The following is a 21,018-nucleotide window of genomic DNA, read 5'->3' as shown; positions in this document are numbered from 1 at the left end:
TAAGCTGGCATTGAAGGGTGTGAATTACCTCGGCCAACCTGCTCTTTTAAATACAGCTTTTAGCAAGTTTTGAAAGGAGGAGAAGCGAAGACCTTGCTATGCCAATAATAACGAGTCTTCTGTGGTGAAGTCGTTTTTGCATAGAAAACAAAGCGGTGAGTTGAAGAGGAATTATATTAGTACTTTGTTTAAAACTGTGTGTAAAAAGCTGTCTCTTTATTATTAACAATAAGTTGTAAAACGTGAATGGGGAGTGACAGTCTTCAAGTTTGTGAGAAGATTGCGCCCTGGTGGAATAAAGGCACGAACAGCTTACAGCACCTAGAATTACCAGGCAGTATTTAGAGTAAAACGGTTTCCAAAAGCTGCCTTTATGAAAGAGAGAGAAAAAAAATATATATATAAAATAGTAAAATGGAAGGGAAGTGATAGATTTAAATTAATCGTGAAGTGGAGCGCCCCCAGTATCAAGTAAAAGTGAGAAAAGCTTACAGCACCGGGTATTCCCAGGAGGTCTCCCATCCAAGCACTAACCAGACCCTACCCTGCTTGGCTTCCGAGATCAGACGCGACCGGGCGTGTTCAGGGTGGTATGGCCGTGAGCGAGAAAAACTACCAAAAACAGCCCTTTTGCATTACACGCCTCTATACATGCCAGTTGGTCCCATTGGATCCTACTAATGTTCTTTTTTTTTTTTTTATCTGACTCACACTGCAGCCCCACCATCCAATCGGCAGCGCCGGACCCACACCAAACATTCACCAAACTACTTAGCCGGCAGCCTACCAGAATTATTCCATTCTTTCCGCATCCGCACACTTCCTTCTTTTTAACTCCTTTTCACTACCGCACAGGTTAATCGCCGCACGTACCCCGCCGGCAAACATTACTCCTTTGCCTACTGCATGCAGGCTTCTCTTAACGACCCTCTGTTATCAACTCCGCTAACAGCCACAAAATCTCCGCCGCACGAAGCCCACTGGTAGCTGCTGAATCACATGCTTCCCCAAAACGTCGCGCTGTCAGAACACTGGGAGCTACACACACCAACAAGTCCATACTGCAGGCTGCAGCCAGAACAATTTTCTACATTCAAACATCGACGGCCTCTTCTCTCTAAAAATTCACCAGACCGCTTCTACCACCAGCAAAGAAGTTTCCATCCCTAATTCCTCTGTGATTCCCACTAACCTAAACATTAAGCTGGCATTGAAGGGTGTGAATTACCCCGGCCAATCTGTTCTTTTAAATACAGCTTTTAGCAAGTTTTGAAAGGAGAAGAGCAGAACTTGCTATGCCAATAATATCGAGTCTTCTGTGGCGAAGTGGTTTTTGCATAGAAAACAAAGCGGTCAGTTGAAGAGGAATAATATCAGTACTTTGTTTAAAACTGTGTGTAAAAAGCTGTCTCTTTATTATTAACAATAAGTTGTAAAACGTGAATGGGGAGTGACAGTCTTCAAGTTTGTGAGAAGATCGCGCCCTGGTGGAATAAAGGCACGAACAGCTTACAGCACCTAGAATTACCAGGAAGTATTTAGAGTAAAACGGTGTGTAAAAGCTACCTTTATGAATGAGAGAAAAATATATATATATATATATATAATAGTAAAATGGAAGGGGAGTGCTAGATTTAAATTAATCGTGAAGTGGAGCGCCCCCTGTATAAAGTAAAAGTGAGAAAAGCTTACAGCACCTGGTATTCCCAGGCAGTCTCCCATCCAAATACTAACCAGACCCTACCCTGCTTAGCTTCCAAGATCAGGTGTGTTCAGGGTGGTATGGCCATAAGCGAGAGACGCTACTCAAACAGCCCTTTTGCATTAAACGCCTCTATACATGCCAGTTAGTCACATTGGATCCTACTCCTGTTTTTTTTGTTTTTTATCTAACTCACACTGCAGCACCACCATCCAATCGGCAGTGCCGGACCCACACCAAACATTCACCAAACTACTCAGCCGGCAGCCTACCACAATTATTCCATTCTTTCCGCATCCGCACACTTCCTTCTCTTTCACTCCTTTTCACTACCGCACAGGTTAATCGCCGCACGTCCCCCGCCGGCAAACATTACTCCTTTGCCTACCGCATGCAGGCTTCTCTTAACGACTCTCTGTTATCAACTCCGCTAACAGCCACAAAATCTCCGCCGCACGAAGCCCACTGGTAGCTGCTGAATCACATGCTTCCCCAAAACGTCGCGCTGTCAGAACACTGGGAGCTACACACACCAACAAGTCCATACTGCAGGCTGCAGCCAGAACAATTTTCTACATTCAAACATCGACGGCCTCTTCTCTCTAAAAATTCACCAGACCACTTCTACCACCAGCAAAGAAGTTTCCATCCCTAATTCCTCTGTGATTCCCACTAACCTAAACATTAAGTTGGCATTGAAGGGTGTGAATTACCCCGGCCAACCTGCTCTTTTAAATACAGCTTTTAGCGAGTTTTGAAAGGAGGAGAAGAGCAGACCTTGCTATGCCAATAATATCGAGTCTTCTGTGGTCAAGCGGTTTTTGCATAGAAAACAAACCGGTGATTTGAAGAGGAATTATATCAGTACTTTGTTTAAAACTGTGTGTAAAAAGCTGTCTCTTTATTATTAACAATAAGTTGTAAAATGTGAATGGGGAGTGACAGTCTTCAAGTTTGTGAGAAGATCGCGCCCTGGTGGAATAAAGGCACGAACAGCTTACAGCACCTAGAATTACCAGGCAGTATTTAGAGTAAAACGGTGGGTAAAAGCTGCCTTTATGAATGAGAGAAAAAAGAAATATATAAAATAGTAAAATGGAAGAGGAGTGATAGATTTAAATTAATCGTGAAGTGGAGCGCCCCCTGTATAAAGTAAAAGTGAGAAAAGCTTACAGCACCTGGTATTCCCAGGTGGTCTCCCATCCAAGTACTAACCAGACCCTAGCCTGTTTAGCTTCCGAGATCAGACGAGATCGGGCGTGTTCAGGGTGGTATGGCCGTAAGCGAGAGATGCTACCAAAAACAGCCATTTTGCATTACACGCGTCTATACATGCCAGTTAGTCCCATTGGATCCTACTCCTGGTTTTTTTTTTTTTTTTTATCTGACTCACACTGCAGCCCCACCATCCAATCGGCAGCGCCGGACCCACACCAAACATTCACCAAACTACTTAGCCGGCAGCCTACCAGAATTATTCCATTCTTTCCGCATCCGCACACTTCCTTCTTTTTAACTCCTTTTCACTACCGCACAGGTTAATCGCCGCACGTCCCCCGCCGGCAAACATTACTCCTTTGCCTACTGCATGCAGGCTTCTCTTAACGACCCTCTGTTATCAACTCCGCTAACAGCCACAAAATCTCCGCCGCACGAAGCCCACTGGTAGCTGCTGAATCACATGCTTCCCCAAAACGTCGCGCTGTCAGAACACTGGGAGCTACACACACCAACAAGTCCATACTGCAGGCTGCAGCCAGAACAATTTTCTACATTCAAACATCGACGGCCTCTTCTCTCTAAAAATTCACCAGACCGCTTCTACCACCAGCAAAGAAGTTTCCATCCCTAATTCCTCTGTGATTCCCACTAACCTAAACATTAAGCTGGCATTGAAGGGTGTGAATTACCCCGGCCAATCTGTTCTTTTAAATACAGCTTTTAGCAAGTTTTGAAAGGAGAAGAGCAGAACTTGCTATGCCAATAATATCGAGTCTTCTGTGGCGAAGTGGTTTTTGCATAGAAAACAAAGCGGTCAGTTGAAGAGGAATAATATCAGTACTTTGTTTAAAACTGTGTGTAAAAAGCTGTCTCTTTATTATTAACAATAAGTTGTAAAACGTGAATGGGGAGTGACAGTCTTCAAGTTTGTGAGAAGATCGCGCCCTGGTGGAATAAAGGCACGAACAGCTTACAGCACCTAGAATTACCAGGAAGTATTTAGAGTAAAACGGTGTGTAAAAGCTACCTTTATGAATGAGAGAAAAATATATATATATATATATATATAATAGTAAAATGGAAGGGGAGTGCTAGATTTAAATTAATCGTGAAGTGGAGCGCCCCCTGTATAAAGTAAAAGTGAGAAAAGCTTACAGCACCTGGTATGCCCAGGCAGTCTCCCATCCAAATACTAACCAGACCCTACCCTGCTTAGCTTCCAAGATCAGGTGTGTTCAGGGTGGTATGGCCATAAGCGAGAGACGTTACTCAAACAGCCCTTTTGCATTAAACGCCTCTATACATGCCAGTTAGTCACATTGGATCCTACTCCTGTTTTTTTTGTTTTTTATCTAACTCACACTGCAGCACCACCATCCAATCGGCAGTGCCGGACCCACACCAAACATTCACCAAACTACTCAGCCGGCAGCCTACCACAATTATTCCATTCTTTCCGCATCCGCACACTTCCTTCTCTTTCACTCCTTTTCACTACCGCACAGGTTAATCGCCGCACGTCCCCCGCCGGCAAACATTACTCCTTTGCCTACCGCATGCAGGCTTCTCTTAACGACTCTCTGTTATCAACTCCGCTAACAGCCACAAAATCTCCGCCGCACGAAGCCCACTGGTAGCTGCTGAATCACATGCTTCCCCAAAACGTCGCGCTGTCAGAACACTGGGAGCTACACACACCAACAAGTCCATACTGCAGGCTGCAGCCAGAACAATTTTCTACATTCAAACATCGACGGCCTCTTCTCTCTAAAAATTCACCAGACCACTTCTACCACCAGCAAAGAAGTTTCCATCCCTAATTCCTCTGTGATTCCCACTAACCTAAACATTAAGTTGGCATTGAAGGGTGTGAATTACCCCGGCCAACCTGCTCTTTTAAATACAGCTTTTAGCGAGTTTTGAAAGGAGGAGAAGAGCAGACCTTGCTATGCCAATAATATCGAGTCTTCTGTGGTCAAGCGGTTTTTGCATAGAAAACAAACCGGTGATTTGAAGAGGAATTATATCAGTACTTTGTTTAAAACTGTGTGTAAAAAGCTGTCTCTTTATTATTAACAATAAGTTGTAAAATGTGAATGGGGAGTGACAGTCTTCAAGTTTGTGAGAAGATCGCGCCCTGGTGGAATAAAGGCACGAACAGCTTACAGCACCTAGAATTACCAGGCAGTATTTAGAGTAAAACGGTGGGTAAAAGCTGCCTTTATGAATGAGAGAAAAAAGAAATATATAAAATAGTAAAATGGAAGAGGAGTGATAGATTTAAATTAATCGTGAAGTGGAGCGCCCCCTGTATAAAGTAAAAGTGAGAAAAGCTTACAGCACCTGGTATTCCCAGGTGGTCTCCCATCCAAGTACTAACCAGACCCTAGCCTGTTTAGCTTCCGAGATCAGACGAGATCGGGCGTGTTCAGGGTGGTATGGCAGTAAGCGAGAGACGCTACCAAAAATAGCCCTTTTGCATTACACGCGTCTATACATTCCAGTTAGTCCCATTGGATCCTACTCCTGTTTTTTTTTTTTTTTTTATCTGACTCACACTGCAGCCCCACCATCCAATCGGCAGTGCCGGAACCACACCAAACATTCACCAAACTACTCAGCCGGCAGCCTACCACAATTATTCCATTCTTTCCGCATCTGCACACTTCCTTCTCTTTAACTCCTTTTCACTACCGCACAGGTTAATCGCCGCACGTCCCCCGCCGGCAAACATTACTCCTTTGCCTACCGCATGCAGGCTTCTCTTAATGACCTTCTATTATCAAATCCGCTAACAGCCACAAAATCTCCGCCGCACGAAGCCCACTGGTAGCTGCTGAATCACATGCTTCCCCAAAACGTCGCGCTGTCAGAACACTGGGAGCTACACACACCAACAAGTCCATACTGCAGGCTGCAGCCAGAATAATTTTCTACATTGAAACATCGACGGCCTCTTCTCTCTAAAAATTCACCAGACCGCTTCTACCACCAGCAAAGAAGTTTCCATCCCTAATTCCTCTGTGATTCCCACTAACCTAAACATTAAGCTGGCATTGAAGGGTGTGAATTACCCCGGCCAACCTGCTCTTTTAAATACAGCTTTTAGCAAGTTTTGAAAGGAGGAGAAGAGCAGACCTTGCTATGCCAATAATAACGAGTCTTCTGTGGTGAAGTCGTTTTTGCATAGAAAACAAAGCGGTGAGTTGAAGAGGAATTATATTAGTACTTTGTTTAAAACTGTGTGTAAAAAGCTGTCTCTTTATTATTAACAATAAGTTGTAAAACGTGAATGGGGAGTGACAGTCTTCAAGTTTGTGAGAAGATCGCGCCCTGGTGGAATAAAGGCACGAACAGCTTACAGCACCTAGAATTACCAGGCAGTATTTAGAGTAAAACGGTGGGTAAAAGCTGCCTTTATGAATGAGAGAAAAAAGAAATATATAAAATAGTAAAATGGAAGAGGAGTGATAGATTTAAATTAATCGTGAAGTGGAGCGCCCCCTGTATAAAGTAAAAGTGAGAAAAGCTTACAGCACCTGGTATTCCCAGGTGGTCTCCCATCCAAGTACTAACCAGACCCTAGCCTGTTTGGCTTCCGAGATCAGACGAGATCGGGCGTGTTCAGGGTGGTATGGCTGTAAGCGAGAGACGCTACCAAAAATAGCCCTTTTGCATTACACGCGTCTATACATTCCAGTTAGTCCCATTGGATCCTACTCCTGTTTTTTTTTTTTTTTTTATCTGACTCACACTGCAGCCCCACCATCCAATCGGCAGTGCCGGAACCACACCAAACATTCACCAAACTACTCAGCCGGCAGCCTACCACAATTATTCCATTCTTTCCGCATCTGCACACTTCCTTCTCTTTAACTCCTTTTCACTACCGCACAGGTTAATCGCCGCACGTCCCCCGCCGGCAAACATTACTCCTTTGCCTACCGCATGCAGGCTTCTCTTAATGACCTTCTACTATCAAATCCGCTAACAGCCACAAAATCTCCGCCGCACGAAGCCCACTGGTAGCTGCTGAATCACATGCTTCCCCAAAACGTCGCGCTGTCAGAACACTGGGAGCTACACACACCAACAAGTCCATACTGCAGGCTGCAGCCAGAATAATTTTCTACATTGAAACATCGACGGCCTCTTCTCTCTAAAAATTCACCAGACCGCTTCTACCACCAGCAAAGAAGTTTCCATCCCTAATTCCTCTGTGATTCCCACTAACCTAAACATTAAGCTGGCATTGAAGGGTGTGAATTACCCCGGCCAACCTGCTCTTTTAAATACAGCTTTTAGCAAGTTTTGAAAGGAGGAGAAGAGCAGACCTTGCTATGCCAATAATAACGAGTCTTCTGTGGTGAAGTCGTTTTTGCATAGAAAACAAAGCGGTGAGTTGAAGAGGAATTATATTAGTACTTTGTTTAAAACTGTGTGTAAAAAGCTGTCTCTTTATTATTAACAATAAGTTGTAAAACGTGAATGGGGAGTGACAGTCTTCAAGTTTGTGAGAAGATCGCGCCCTGGTGGAATAAAGGCACGAACAGCTTACAGCAGCTATAATTACCAGGCAGTATTTAGAGTAAAACGGTGTGTAAAAGCTGCCTTTATGAATGAGAGAAAAAAGAAATATATAAAATAGTAAAATGGAAGGGGAGTGATAGATTTAAATTAATCGTGAAGTGGAGCGCCCCCTGTATAAAGTAAAAGTGAGAAAAGCTTATAGCACCTGGTATTCCCAGGTGGTCTCCCATCCAAGTACTAACCAGACCCTAGCTTGTTTAGATTCCGAGTTCAGACGAGATCGGGCGCGTTCAGGGTGGTATGGCCGTAAGCGAGAGACGCTACCAAAAATAGCCCTTTTGCATTACACGCGTCTATACATTCCAGTTAGTCCCATTGGATCCTACTCCTGGTTTTTTTTTTTTTTTTTTATCTGACTCACACTGCAGCCCCACCATCCAATCGGCAGTGCCGGAACCACACCAAACATTCACCAAACTACTCATCCGGCAGCCTACCACAATTATTCCATTCTTTCCGCATCCGCACACTTCCTTCTCTTTAACTCCTTTTCACTACCGCACAGGTTAATCGCTGCACGTCCCCCGCCGGCAAACATTACTCCTTTGCCTACCTTTTCAGGCTTCTCTTAATGACCTTCTGTTATCAACTCCGCTAACAGCCACAAAATCTCCGCCGCACGAAGCCCACTGGTAGCTGTTGAATCACATGCTTCCCCAAAACGTCGCGCTGTCAGAACACTGGGAGCTACACACACCAACAAGTCCATACTGCAGGCTGCAGCCAGAACAATTTTCTACATTCAAACATCGACAGCCTCTTCTCTCTAAAAATTCACCAGACCGCTTCTACCACCAGCAAAGAAGTTTCCATCCCTAATTCTTCTGTGATTCCCACTAACCTAAACATTAAGCTGGCATTGAAGGGTGTGAATTACCCCGGCCAACCTGCTCTTTTAAATACAGCTTTTAGCAAGTTTTGAAAGGAGGAGAAGAGCAGATAATATGCCAATAATATCGAATATTCTGTGGCGAAGTGGTTTTTGCATAGAAAACAAAGCGGTGAGTTTAAGAGGAATTATATCAGTACTTTGTTTAAAACTGTGTGTAAAAAGCTGTCTCTTTATTATTAACAATAAGTTGTAAAACGTGAATGGGGAGTGACAGTCTTCAAGTTTGTGAGAAGATCGTGCCCTGGTGGAATAAAGGCACGAACAGCTTACAGCACCTAGAATTACCAGGCAGTATTTAGAGTAAAACGTGTGTAAAAGCTGCCTTCATGAAAGAGAGAAAAAAGAAATATATAAAATAGTAAAATGGAAGGGGAGTGATAGATTTAAATTAATCGTGAGGTGGAGTGCCCCCTGTATAAAGTAAAAGTGAGAAAAACTTACAGCACGTGGTATTCCCAGGCAGTCTCCCATCCAAGTACTAACCAGACCCTACCCCACTTAGCTTCCAAGATCAGACGAGATCAGGCGTGTTCAGGGTGGTATGGCCATAAGCGAGAGCCGCGAACTAAAACAGCCCTTTTGCATTACACGCCTCTATACATGCCAGTTAGTCCCATTGGATCCTACTCCTGTTTTTTTTTTTTTTATCTGACTCACACTGCAGCACCACCATCCAATCGGCAGCGCCGCACCCACACCAAACATTCACCAAACTACTCAGCCGGCAGCCTACCACAATTATTCCATTCTTTCCGCATCCGCACACTTCCTTCTCTTTAAGTCCTTTTCACTACCGCACAGGTTAATCGCTGCACGTCCCCCGCCGGCAAACATTACTCCTTTGCCTACCTCATGCAGGCTTCTCTTAACGACCCTCTGTTATCAACTCCGCTAACAGCCACAAAATCTCTGCCGCACGAAGCCCACTGGTAGCTGTTGAATCACATGCTTCCCCAAAACGTCGCGCTGTCAGAACACTGGGAGCTACACACACTAACAAGTCCATACTGCAGGCTGCAGCCAGAACAATTTTCTACATTCAAACATCGACAGCCTCTTCTCTCTAAAAATTCACCAGACCGCTTCTACCACCAGCAAAGAAGTTTCCATCCCTAATTCTTCTGTGATTCCCACTAACCTAAACATTAAGCTGGCATTGAAGGGTTTGAATTACCCCGGCCAACCTGCTCTTTTAAATATAGCTTTTTGCAAGTTTTGAAAGGAGGAGAAGAGCAGACCTTGCTATGCCAACAATATCAAGTCTTCTGTGGCGAAGTGGTTTTTGCATAGAAAACAAAGCGGTGAGTTGAAGAGGAATTATATCAGTACTTTGTTTAAAACTGTGTGTAAAAAGCTGTCTTTTTATTATTAACAATAAGTTGTAAAACGTGAATGTGGAGTGACAGTCTTCAAGTTTGTCAGAAGATCGCGCCCTGGTGGAATAAAGGCACGAACAGCTTACAGCACCTAGAATTACCAGGCAGTATTTAGAGTAAAACGGTGTGTAAAGGCTGCCTTTATGAATGAGAGAAAAAAAATATATATATAAAATAGTAAAATGGAAGGGGAGTGATAGATTTAAATTAATCGTGAAGTGGAGCGCCCCCTGTATAAAGTAAAAGTGAGAAAAGCTTACAGCAAGTGGTATTCCCAGGCAGTCTCCCATCCAAGTACTAACCAGACCCTACCCCGCTTAGCTTCCGAGATCAGACGAGATCGGGCGCGTTCAGGGTGGTATGGCCATAAGCAAGAGCCGCGAACAAAAACAGCCCTTTTGCATTACACGACTCTATACATGCCAGTTAGTCCCATTGGATCCTACTCCTGTTTTTTTTTTTTTTATCTGACTCACACTGCAGCACCACCATCCAATCGGCAGCGCCGCACCCACACCAAACATTCACCAAACTACTCAGCCGGCAGCCTACCACAATTATTCCATTCTTTCCGCATCCGCACACTTCCTTCTCTTTAAGTCCTTTTCACTACCGCACAGGTTAATCGCCGCACGTCCCCCGCCGGCAAACATTACTCCTTTGCCTACCTCATGCAGGCTTCTCTTAACGACCCTCTGTTATCAACTCCGCTAACAGCCACAAAATCTCTGCCGCACGAAGCCCACTGGTAGCTGTTGAATCACATGCTTCCCCAAAACGTCGCGCTGTCAGAACACTGGGAGCTACACACACTAACAAGTCCATACTGCAGGCTGCAGCCAGAACAATTTTCTACATTCAAACATCGACAGCCTCTTCTCTCTAAAAATTCACCAGACCGCTTCTACCACCAGCAAAGAAGTTTCCATCCCTAATTCTTCTGTGATTCCCACTAACCTAAACATTAAGCTGGCATTGAAGGGTTTGAATTACCCCGGCCAACCTGCTCTTTTAAATACAGCTTTTTGCAAGTTTTGAAAGGAGGAGAAGAGCAGACCTTGCTATGCCAACAATATCAAGTCTTCTGTGGCGAAGTGGTTTTTGCATAGAAAACAAAGCGGTGAGTTGAAGAGGAATTATATCAGTACTTTGTTTAAAACTGTGTGTAAAAAGCTGTCTTTTTATTATTAACAATAAGTTGTAAAACGTGAATGTGGAGTGACAGTCTTCAAGTTTGTCAGAAGATCGCGCCCTGGTGGAATAAAGGCACGAACAGCTTACAGCACCTAGAATTACCAGGCAGTATTTAGAGTAAAACGGTGTGTAAAGGCTGCCTTTATGAATGAGAGAAAAAAAATATATATATAAAATAGTAAAATGGAAGGTGAGTGATAGATTTAAATTAATCGTGAAGTGGAGCGCCCCCTGTATAAAGTAAAAGTGAGAAAAGCTTACAGCACGTGGTATTCCCAGGCAGTCTCCCATCCAAGTACTAACCAGACCCTACCCCGCTTAGCTTCCGAGATCAGACGAGATCGGGCGCGTTCAGGGTGGTATGGCCATAAGCAAGAGCCGCGAACAAAAACAGCCCTTTTGCATTACACGACTCTATACATGCCAGTTAGTCCCATTGGATCCTACTCCTGTTTTTTTTTTTTTTATCTGACTCACACTGCAGCACCACCATCCAATCGGCAGCGCCGCACCCACACCAAACATTCACCAAACTACTCAGCCGGCAGCCTACCACAATTATTCCATTCTTTCCGCATCCGCACACTTCCTTCTCTTTAAGTCCTTTTCACTACCGCACAGGTTAATCGCTGCACGTCCCCCGCCGGCAAACATTACTCCTTTGCCTACCTCATGCAGGCTTCTCTTAACGACCCTCTGTTATCAACTCCGCTAACAGCCACAAAATCTCTGCCGCACGAAGCCCACTGGTAGCTGTTGAATCACATGCTTCCCCAAAACGTCGCGCTGTCAGAACACTGGGAGCTACACACACTAACAAGTCCATACTGCAGGCTGCAGCCAGAACAATTTTCTACATTCAAACATCGACAGCCTCTTCTCTCTAAAAATTCACCAGACCGCTTCTACCACCAGCAAAGAAGTTTCCATCCCTAATTCTTCTGTGATTCCCACTAACCTAAACATTAAGCTGGCATTGAAGGGTTTGAATTACCCCGGCCAACCTGCTCTTTTAAATATAGCTTTTTGCAAGTTTTGAAAGGAGGAGAAGAGCAGACCTTGCTATGCCAACAATATCAAGTCTTCTGTGGCGAAGTGGTTTTTGCATAGAAAACAAAGCGGTGAGTTGAAGAGGAATTATATCAGTACTTTGTTTAAAACTGTGTGTAAAAAGCTGTCTTTTTATTATTAACAATAAGTTGTAAAACGTGAATGTGGAGTGACAGTCTTCAAGTTTGTGAGAAGATCGTGCCCTGGTGGAATAAAGGCACGAACAGCTTACAGCACCTAGAATTACCAGGCAGTATTTAGAGTAAAACGTGTGTAAAAGCTGCCTTTATGAATGAGAGAAAAAAGAAATATATAAAATAGTAAAATGGAAGGGGAGTGATAGATTTAAATTAATCGTGAGGTGGAGTGCCCCCTGTATAAAGTAAAAGTGAGAAAAGCTTACAGCACGTGGTATTCCCAGGCAGTCTCCCATCCAAGTACTAACCAGACCCTACCCCGCTTAGCTTCCGAGATCAGACGAGATCGGGCGCGTTCAGGGTGGTATGGCCATAAGCAAGAGCCGCGAACAAAAACAGCCCTTTTGCATTACACGACTCTATACATGCCAGTTAGTCCCATTGGATCCTACTCCTGTTTTTTTTTTTTTATCTGACTCACACTGCAGCACCACCATCCAATCGGCAGCGCCGCACCCACACCAAACATTCACCAAACTACTCAGCCGGCAGCCTACCACAATTATTCCATTCTTTCCGCATCCGCACACTACCTTCTCTTTAAGTCCTTTTCACTACCGCACAGGTTAATCGCCGCACGTCCCCCGCCGGCAAACATTACTCCTTTGCCTACCTCATGCAGGCTTCTCTTAACGACCCTCTGTTATCAACTCCGCTAACAGCCACAAAATCTCTGCCGCACGAAGCCCACTGGTAGCTGTTGAATCACATGCTTCCCCAAAACGTTACGCTGTCAGAACACTGGGAGCTACACACGCCAACAAGTCCATACTGCAGGCTGCAGCCAGAACAATTTTCTACATTGAAACATCGACGGCCTCTTCTCTCTAAAAATTCACCAGACCGCTTCTACCATCAGCAAAGAAGTTTCCATCCCTAATTCCTCTGTGATTCCCACTAACCTAAACATTAATCTGGCATTGAAGGGTGTGAATTACCCCGGCCAACCTGCTCTTTTAAATACAGCTTTTAGCAAGTTTTGAAAGGAGGAGAAGAGCAGACCTTGCTATGCCAACAATATCAAGTCTTCTGTGGCGAAGTGGTTTTTGCATAGAAAACAAAGCGGTGAGTTGAAGAGGAATTATATCAGTACTTTGTTTAAAACTGTGTGTAAAAAGCTGTCTCTTTATTATTAACAATAAGTTGTAAAACGTGAATGGGGAGTGACAGTCTTCAAGTTTGTGAGAAGATCGTGCCCTGGTGGAATAAAGGCACGAACAGCTTACAGCACCTAGAATTACCAGGCAGTATTTAGAGTAAAACGGTGTGTAAAAGCTGCCTTTATGAATGAGAGAAAAAAAAAATATATAAAATAGTAAAATGGAAGGGGAGTGATAGATTTAAATTAATCGTGAAGTGGAGCGCCCCCTGTATAAAGTAAAAGTGAGAAAAGCTTACAGCACCTGGTATTCCCAGGTGGTCTCCCATCCAAGTACTAACCAGACCCTAACCTGCTTAGCTTCCGAGATCAGACGAGATCAGGCGTGTTCAGGGTGGTATGGCCGTAAGCGAGAGATGCTACCAAAAACATCCCTTTTGCATTACACGCCTCTATACATGCCAGTTGGTCCCATTGGATCCTACTAATGTTCTTTTTTTTTTTTTATCTGACTCACACTGCAGCCCCACCATCCAATTGGCAGCGCCGGACCCACACCAAACATTCACCAAACTACTCAGCCGGCAGCCTACCACAATTATTCCATTCTTTCCGCATCCGCACACTTCCTTCTCTTTAACTCCTTTTCACTACCGCACAGGTTAATCGCCGCACGTCCCCCGCCAGCAAACATTACTCCTTTGCCTACCGCATGCAGGCTTCTCTTAACGACCCTCTGTTATCAACTCCGCTAACAGCCACAAAATCTCCGCCGCACGAAGCCCACTGGTAGCTGCTGAATCACATGCTTCCCCAAAACGTCACGCTGTCAGAACACTGGGAGCTACACACACCAACAAGTCCATACTGCAGGCTGCAGCCAGAACAATTTTCTACATTCAAACATCGACGGCCTCTTCTCTCTAAAAATTCACCAGACCGCTTCTACCACCAGCAAAGAAGTTTCCATCCCTAATTCCTCTGTGATTCCCACTAACCTAAACATTAAGCTGGCATTGAAGGGTGTGAATTACCACGGCCAATCTGTTCTTTTAAATACAGCTTTTAGCAAGTTTTGAAAGGAGAAGAGCAGAGCTTGCTATGCCAATAATATCGAGTCTTCTGTGGCGAAGTGGTTTTTGCATAGAAAACAAAGCGGTCAGTTGAAGAGGAATAATATCAGTACTTTGTTTAAAACTGTGTGTAAAAAGCTGTCTCTTTATCATTAACAATAAGTTGTAAAACGTGAATGGGGAGTGACAGTCTTCAAGTTTGTGAGAAGATCGCGCCCTGGTGGAATAAAGGCACGAACAGCTTACAGCACCTAGAATTACCAGGAAGTATTTAGAGTAAAACGGTTTCTAAAAGCTGCCTTTATGAATGAGAGAAAAAAAAATATATATATATAAAATAGTAAAATGGAAGGGGAGTGATAGATTTAAATTAATCGTGAAGTGGAGCGCCCCCTGTATAAAGTAAAAGTGAGAAAAGCTTACAGCACCTGGTAATCCCAGGTGGTCTCCCATCCAAGTACTAACCAGACCCTACCCTGCTTGGCTTCCGAGACCAGACGAGATCGGGCGTGTTCAGGGTGGTATGGCCGTAAGCGGGAGATGCCACCAAAAACATCCCTTTTGCATCACACGCCTCTATACATGCCAGTTGGTCCCATTGGATCCTACTAATGTTCTTTTTTTTTTTTTTTTATCTGACTCACACTGCAGCCCCACCATCCAATCGGCAGCGCCGGACCCACACCAAACATTCACCAAACTACTCAGCCGGCAGCCTACCACAATTATTCTATTCTTTCAGCATCCGCACACTTCCTTCTTTTTAACTCCTTTTCACTACCGCACAGGTTAATCGCCGCACGTCCCCCGCCGGCAAACATTACTCCTTTGCCTACTGCATGCAGGCTTCTCTTAACGACCCTCTGTTATCAACTCCGCTAACAGCCACAAAATCTCCGCCGCACGAAGCCCACTGGTAGCTGCTGAATCACATGCTTCCCCAAAACGTCGCGCTGTCAGAATACTGGGAGCTACACACACCAACAAGTCCATACTGCAGGCTGCAGCCAGAACAATTTTCTACATTCAAACATCGACGGCCTCTTCTCTCTAAAAATTCACCAGACCGCTTCTACCACCAGCAAAGAAGTTTCCATCCCTAATTCCTCTGTGATTCCCACTAACCTAAACATTAAGCTGGCATTGAAGGGTGTGAATTACCCCGGCCAATCTGTTCTTTTAAATACAGCTTTTAGCAAGTTTTGAAAGGAGAAGAGCAGAGCTTGCTATGCCAATAATATCGAGTCTTCTGTGGCGAAGTGGTTTTTGCATAGAAAACAAAGCGGTCAGTTGAAGAGGAATAATATCAGTACTTTCTTTAAAACTGTGTGTAAAAAGCTGTCTCTTTATCATTAACAATAAGTTGTAAAACGTGAATGGGGAGTGACAGTCTTCAAGTTTGTGAGAAGATCGCGCCCTGGTGGAATAAAGGCACGAACAGCTTACAGCACCTAGAATTACCAGGAAGTATTTAGAGTAAAACGGTGAGTAAAAGCTGCCTTTATGAATGAGAGAAAAAAAAAAAAATATATATAAAATAGTAAAATGGAAGGGGAGTGATAGATTTAAATTAATCGTGAAGTGGAGCGCCCCCTGTATAAAGTAAAAGTGAGAAAAGCTTACAGCACCTGGTAATCCCAGGTGGTCTCCCATCCAAGTACTAACCAGACCCTACCCTGCTTGGCTTCCGAGACCAGACGAGATCGGGCGTGTTCAGGGTGGTATGGCCGTAAGCGGGAGATGCCACCAAAAACATCCCTTTTGCATTACACGCCTCTATACATGCCAGTTGGTCCCATTGGATCCTACTAATGTTCTTTTTTTTTTTTTTATCTGACTCACACTGCAGCCCCACCATCCAATCGGCAGCGCCGGACCCACACCAAACATTCACCAAACTACTCAGCCGGCAGCCTACCACAATTATTCTATTCTTTCAGCATCCGCACACTTCCTTCTTTTTAACTCCTTTTCACTACCGCACAAGTTAATCGCCGCACGTCCCCCGCTGGCAAACATTACTCCTTTGCCTACTGCATGCAGGCTTCTCTTAACGACCCTCTGTTATCAACTCCGCTAACAGCCACAAAATCTCCGCCGCACGAAGCCCACTGGTAGCTGCTGAATCACATGCTTCCCCAAAACGTCACGCTGTCAGAACACTGGGAGCTACACACACCAACAAGTCCATACTGCAGGCTGCAGCCAGAACAATTTTCTACATTCAAACATCGACGGCCTCTTCTCTCTAAAAATTCACCAGACCGCTTCTACCACCAGCAAAGAAGTTTCCATCCCTAATTCCTCTGTGATTCCCACTAACCTAAACATTAAGCTGGCATTGAAGGGTGTGAATTACCACGGCCAATCTGTTCTTTTAAATACAGCTTTTAGCAAGTTTTGAAAGGAGAAGAGCAGAGCTTGCTATGCCAATAATATCGAGTCTTCTGTGGCGAAGTGGTTTTTGCATAGAAAACAAAGCGGTCAGTTGAAGAGGAATAATATCAGTACTTTGTTTAAAACTGTGTGTAAAAAGCTGTCTCTTTATCATTAACAATAAGTTGTAAAACGTGAATGGGGAGTGACAGTCTTCAAGTTTGTGAGAAGATCGCGCCCTGGTGGAATAAAGGCACGAACAGCTTACAGCACCTAGAATTACCAGGAAGTATTTAGAGTAAAACGGTTTCTAAAAGCTGCCTTTATGAATGAGAGAAAAAAAAAAATATATATATAAAATAGTAAAATGGAAGGGGAGTGATAGATTTAAATTAATCGTGAAGTGGAGCGCCCCCTGTATAAAGTAAAAGTGAGAAAAGCTTACAGCACCTGGTAATCCCAGGTGGTCTCCCATCCAAGTACTAACCAGACCCTACCCTGCTTGGCTTCCGAGACCAGACGAGATCGGGCGTGTTCAGGGTGGTATGGCCGTAAGCGGGAGATGCCACCAAAAACATCCCTTTTGCATTACACGCCTCTATACATGCCAGTTGGTCCCATTGGATCCTACTAATGTTCTTTTTTTTTTTTTTTATCTGACTCACACTGCAGCCCCACCATCCAATCGGCAGCGCCGGACCCACACCAAACATTCACCAAACTACTCAGCCGGCAGCCTACCACAATTATTCTATTCTTTCAGCATCCGCACACTTCCTTCTTTTTAACTCCTTTTCACTACCGCACAGGTTAATCGCCGCACGTCCCCCGCCGGCAAACATTACTCCTTTGCCTACTGCATGCAGGCTTCTCTTAACGACCCTCTGTTATCAACTCCGCTAACAGCCACAAAATCTCCGCCGCACGAAGCCCACTGGTAGCTGCTGAATCACATGCTTCCCCAAAACGTCGCGCTGTCAGAACACTGGGAGCTACACACACCAACAAGTCCATACTGCAGGCTGCAGCCAGAACAATTTTCTACATTCAAACATCGACGGCCTCTTCTCTCTAAAAATTCACCAGACCGCTTCTACCACCAGCAAAGAAGTTTCCATCCCTAATTCCTCTGTGATTCCCACTAACCTAAACATTAAGCTGGCATTGAAGGGTGTGAATTACCCCGGCCAATCTGTTCTTTTAAATACAGCTTTTAGCAAGTTTTGAAAGGAGAAGAGCAGAGCTTGCTATGCCAATAATATCGAGTCTTCTGTGGCGAAGTGGTTTTTGCATAGAAAACAAAGCGGTCAGTTGAAGAGGAATAATATCAGTACTTTGTTTAAAACTGTGTGTAAAAAGCTGTCTCTTTATCATTAACAATAAGTTGTAAAACGTGAATGGGGAGTGACAGTCTTCAAGTTTGTGAGAAGATCGCGCCCTGGTGGAATAAAGGCACGAACAGCTTACAGCACCTAGAATTACCAGGAAGTATTTAGAGTAAAACGGTGTGTAAAAGCTGCCTTTATGAATGAGAGAAAAAAAATATATATATATAAAATAGTAAAATGGAAGGGGAGTGCTAGATTTAAATTAATCGTGAAGTGGAGCGCCCCCTGTATAAAGTAAAAGTGAGAAAAGCTTACAGCACCTGGTATTCCCAGGAGGTCTCCCATCCAAGTACTAACCAGACCCTACCCTGCTTGGCTTCCGAGATCAGACGAGATCGGGCGTGTTCAGGGTGGTATGGCCATAAGCGAGAGATGCTACCAAAAACAGCCCTTTTGCATTACACGCGTCTATACATGCCAGTTAGTCCCATTGGATTCTACTCCTGGTTTTTTTTTTTTTATCTGACTCACACTGCAGCACCACCATCCAATCGGCAGCGCCGGACCCACACCAAACATTCACCAAACTACTCAGCCGGCAGCCTACCACAATTATTCCATTCTTTCCGCATCCGCACACTTCCTTCTTTTTAACTCCTTTTCACTACCGCACAGGTTAATCGCTGCATGTCCCCCGCCGGCAAACATTACTCCTTTGCCTACTGCATGCAGGCTTCTCTTAACGACCCTCTGTTATCAACTCCGCTAACAGCCACAAAATCTCCACCGCACGAAGCCCACTGGTAGCTGCTGAATCACATGCTTCCCCAAAACGTCGCGCTGTCAGAACACTGGGAGCTACACACACCAACAAGTCCATACTGCAGGCTGCAGCCAGAACAATTTTCTACATTCAAACATCGACGGCCTCTTCTCTCTAAAAATTCACCAGACCGCTTCTACCACCAGCAAAGAAGTTTCCATCCCTAATTCCTCTGTGATTCCCACTAACCTAAACATTAAGCTGGCATTGAAGGGTGTGAATTACCCCGGCCAATCTGTTCTTTTAAATACAGCTTTTAGCAAGTTTTGAAAGGAGAAGAGCAGAGCTTGCTATGCCAATAATATCGAGTCTTCTGTGGCGAAGTGGTTTTTGCATAGAAAACAAAGCGGTCAGTTGAAGAGGAATAATATCAGTACTTTGTTTAAAACTGTGTGTAAAAAGCTGTCTCTTTATCATTAACAATAAGTTGTAAAACGTGAATGGGGAGTGACAGTCTTCAAGTTTGTGAGAAGATCGCGCCCTGGTGGAATAAAGGCACGAACAGCTTACAGCACCTAGAATTACCAGGAAGTATTTAGAGTAAAACGGTTTCTAAAAGCTGGCTTTATGAAAGAGAGAAAAAAAAAAAAATATATATAAAATAGTAAAATGGAAGGGGAGTGCTAGATTTAAATTAATCGTGAAGTGGAGCGCCCCCTGTATAAAGTAAAAGTGAGAAAAGCTTACAGCACCTGGTATACCCAGGAGGTCTCCCATCCAAGTACTAACCAGACCCTACCCTGCTTGGCTTCCGAGATCAGATGAGATCGGGCGTGTTCAGGGTGGTATGGCCATAAGCGAGAGACGCTACCAAAAACAGCCCTTTTGCATTACACGCGTCTATACATGCCAGTTAGTCCCATTGGATCCTACTCCTGGTTTTTTTTTTTTTTTTATCTGACTCACACTGCAGCACCACCATCCAATCGGCAGCGCCGGACCCACACCAAACATTCACCAAACTACTCAGCCGGCAGCCTACCACAATTATTCCATTCTTTCCGCATCCGCACACTTCCTTCTTTTTAACTCCTTTTCACTACAGCACAGGTTAATCGCCGCACGTTCCCCCGCCGGCAAACATTACTCCTTTGCCTACTGCATGCAGGCTTCTCTTAACGACCCTCTGTTATCAACTCCGCTAACAGCCACAAAATCTCCGCCGCACGAAGCCCACTGGTAGCTGCTGAATCACATGCTTCCCCAAAACGTTACGCTGTCAGAACACTGGGAGCTACACACACCAACAAGTCCATAATGCAGGCTGCAGCCAGAACAATTTTCTACATTCAAACATCGACGGCCTCTTCTCTCTAAAAATTCACCAGACCGCTTCTACCACCAGCAAAGAAGTTTCCATCCCTAATTCCTCTGTGATTCCCACTAACCTAAACATTAAGCTGGCATTGAAGGGTGTGAATTACCCCGGCCAATCTGTTCTTTTAAATACAGCTTTTAGCAAGTTTTGAAAGGAGAAGAGCAGAACTTGCTATGCCAATAATATCGAGTCTTCTGTGGCGAAGTGGTTTTTGCATAGAAAACAAAGCGGTCAGTTGAAGAGGAATAATATCAGTACTTTGTTTAAAACTGTGTGTAAAAAGCTGTCTCTTTATCATTAACAATAAGTTGTAAAACGTGAATGGGGAGTGACAGTCTTCAAGTTTGTGAGAAGATCGCGCCCTGGTGGAATAAAGGCACGAACAGCTTACAGCACCTAGAATTACCAGGAAGTATTTAGAGTAAAACGGTTTCTAAAAGCTGGCTTTATAAAAGAGAGAAAAAATATATATATATAAAATAGTAAAATGGAAGGGGAGTGCTAGATTTAAATTAATCGTGAAGTGGAGCGCCCCCTGTATAAAGTAAAAGTGAGAAAAGCTTGCAGCACCTGGTATTCCCAGGTGGTCTCCCATCCAAGTACTAACCAGACCCTAACCTGCTTAGCTTCCAAGATCAGGCGTGTTCTGGGTGGTATGGCCGTGAGCGAGAAAAAGTACCAAAAACAGCCCTTTTGCATTACACGCCTCTATACATGCCAGTTAGTCCCATTGGATCCTACTCCTGTTTTTTTTTTTTTTTTATCTGACTCACACTGCA

The 21,018-nt window shown here is 44.3% G+C and overlaps 14 non-coding genes and 4 pseudogenes across 14 annotated transcripts; all 18 read right to left on the bottom strand.

Moving 5' to 3' along the window:
• Positions 1-485: 485 nt before the first annotated feature.
• On the bottom strand, positions 486-604 carry LOC125731133 (5S ribosomal RNA). Its single transcript, XR_007391419.1, has one exon. It is a non-coding gene; the product is annotated as a 5S ribosomal RNA (ribosomal RNA).
• Positions 605-1,685: 1,081 nt separating this feature from the next.
• On the bottom strand, positions 1,686-1,794 carry LOC125732067 (5S ribosomal RNA; annotated as a pseudogene).
• Positions 1,795-2,868: 1,074 nt separating this feature from the next.
• On the bottom strand, positions 2,869-2,987 carry LOC125734635 (5S ribosomal RNA). The gene has a single exon (XR_007393938.1). It is a non-coding gene; the product is annotated as a 5S ribosomal RNA (ribosomal RNA).
• A 1,084-nt stretch (positions 2,988-4,071) lies between these two features.
• On the bottom strand, positions 4,072-4,180 carry LOC125732143 (5S ribosomal RNA; annotated as a pseudogene).
• Positions 4,181-5,254: 1,074 nt separating this feature from the next.
• LOC125736113 (5S ribosomal RNA) lies at positions 5,255-5,373 on the bottom strand. The gene has a single exon (XR_007395396.1). It is a non-coding gene; the product is annotated as a 5S ribosomal RNA (ribosomal RNA).
• A 1,077-nt stretch (positions 5,374-6,450) lies between these two features.
• Positions 6,451-6,569, bottom strand: LOC125735869 (5S ribosomal RNA). The gene has a single exon (XR_007395154.1). It is a non-coding gene; the product is annotated as a 5S ribosomal RNA (ribosomal RNA).
• A 1,077-nt stretch (positions 6,570-7,646) lies between these two features.
• Positions 7,647-7,765, bottom strand: LOC125731237 (5S ribosomal RNA). The gene has a single exon (XR_007391518.1). It is a non-coding gene; the product is annotated as a 5S ribosomal RNA (ribosomal RNA).
• Positions 7,766-8,839: 1,074 nt separating this feature from the next.
• Positions 8,840-8,958, bottom strand: LOC125731851 (5S ribosomal RNA; annotated as a pseudogene).
• Positions 8,959-10,034: 1,076 nt separating this feature from the next.
• On the bottom strand, positions 10,035-10,153 carry LOC125737213 (5S ribosomal RNA). Its single transcript, XR_007396480.1, has one exon. It is a non-coding gene; the product is annotated as a 5S ribosomal RNA (ribosomal RNA).
• A 1,076-nt stretch (positions 10,154-11,229) lies between these two features.
• LOC125736595 (5S ribosomal RNA) lies at positions 11,230-11,348 on the bottom strand. Its single transcript, XR_007395871.1, has one exon. It is a non-coding gene; the product is annotated as a 5S ribosomal RNA (ribosomal RNA).
• A 1,073-nt stretch (positions 11,349-12,421) lies between these two features.
• On the bottom strand, positions 12,422-12,540 carry LOC125736594 (5S ribosomal RNA). The gene has a single exon (XR_007395870.1). It is a non-coding gene; the product is annotated as a 5S ribosomal RNA (ribosomal RNA).
• Positions 12,541-13,613: 1,073 nt separating this feature from the next.
• On the bottom strand, positions 13,614-13,732 carry LOC125735118 (5S ribosomal RNA). Its single transcript, XR_007394417.1, has one exon. It is a non-coding gene; the product is annotated as a 5S ribosomal RNA (ribosomal RNA).
• Positions 13,733-14,810: 1,078 nt separating this feature from the next.
• On the bottom strand, positions 14,811-14,929 carry LOC125736479 (5S ribosomal RNA). The gene has a single exon (XR_007395757.1). It is a non-coding gene; the product is annotated as a 5S ribosomal RNA (ribosomal RNA).
• A 1,081-nt stretch (positions 14,930-16,010) lies between these two features.
• On the bottom strand, positions 16,011-16,129 carry LOC125736477 (5S ribosomal RNA). Its single transcript, XR_007395755.1, has one exon. It is a non-coding gene; the product is annotated as a 5S ribosomal RNA (ribosomal RNA).
• Positions 16,130-17,208: 1,079 nt separating this feature from the next.
• Positions 17,209-17,327, bottom strand: LOC125736476 (5S ribosomal RNA). The gene has a single exon (XR_007395754.1). It is a non-coding gene; the product is annotated as a 5S ribosomal RNA (ribosomal RNA).
• Positions 17,328-18,406: 1,079 nt separating this feature from the next.
• On the bottom strand, positions 18,407-18,525 carry LOC125733560 (5S ribosomal RNA). The gene has a single exon (XR_007392901.1). It is a non-coding gene; the product is annotated as a 5S ribosomal RNA (ribosomal RNA).
• A 1,076-nt stretch (positions 18,526-19,601) lies between these two features.
• Positions 19,602-19,720, bottom strand: LOC125734910 (5S ribosomal RNA). Its single transcript, XR_007394212.1, has one exon. It is a non-coding gene; the product is annotated as a 5S ribosomal RNA (ribosomal RNA).
• A 1,077-nt stretch (positions 19,721-20,797) lies between these two features.
• Positions 20,798-20,906, bottom strand: LOC125732277 (5S ribosomal RNA; annotated as a pseudogene).
• Between the last annotated feature and the right edge of the window lie 112 nt (positions 20,907-21,018).

The sequence above is a fragment of the Brienomyrus brachyistius genome, chromosome 2 (genome assembly GCF_023856365.1).
Source record: "Brienomyrus brachyistius isolate T26 chromosome 2, BBRACH_0.4, whole genome shotgun sequence".
Lineage (NCBI taxonomy): Eukaryota > Metazoa > Chordata > Actinopteri > Osteoglossiformes > Mormyridae > Brienomyrus > Brienomyrus brachyistius.
Note: the sequence above shows the minus strand (reverse complement) of the source record. Positions and strands in the feature narration are given on the sequence as shown.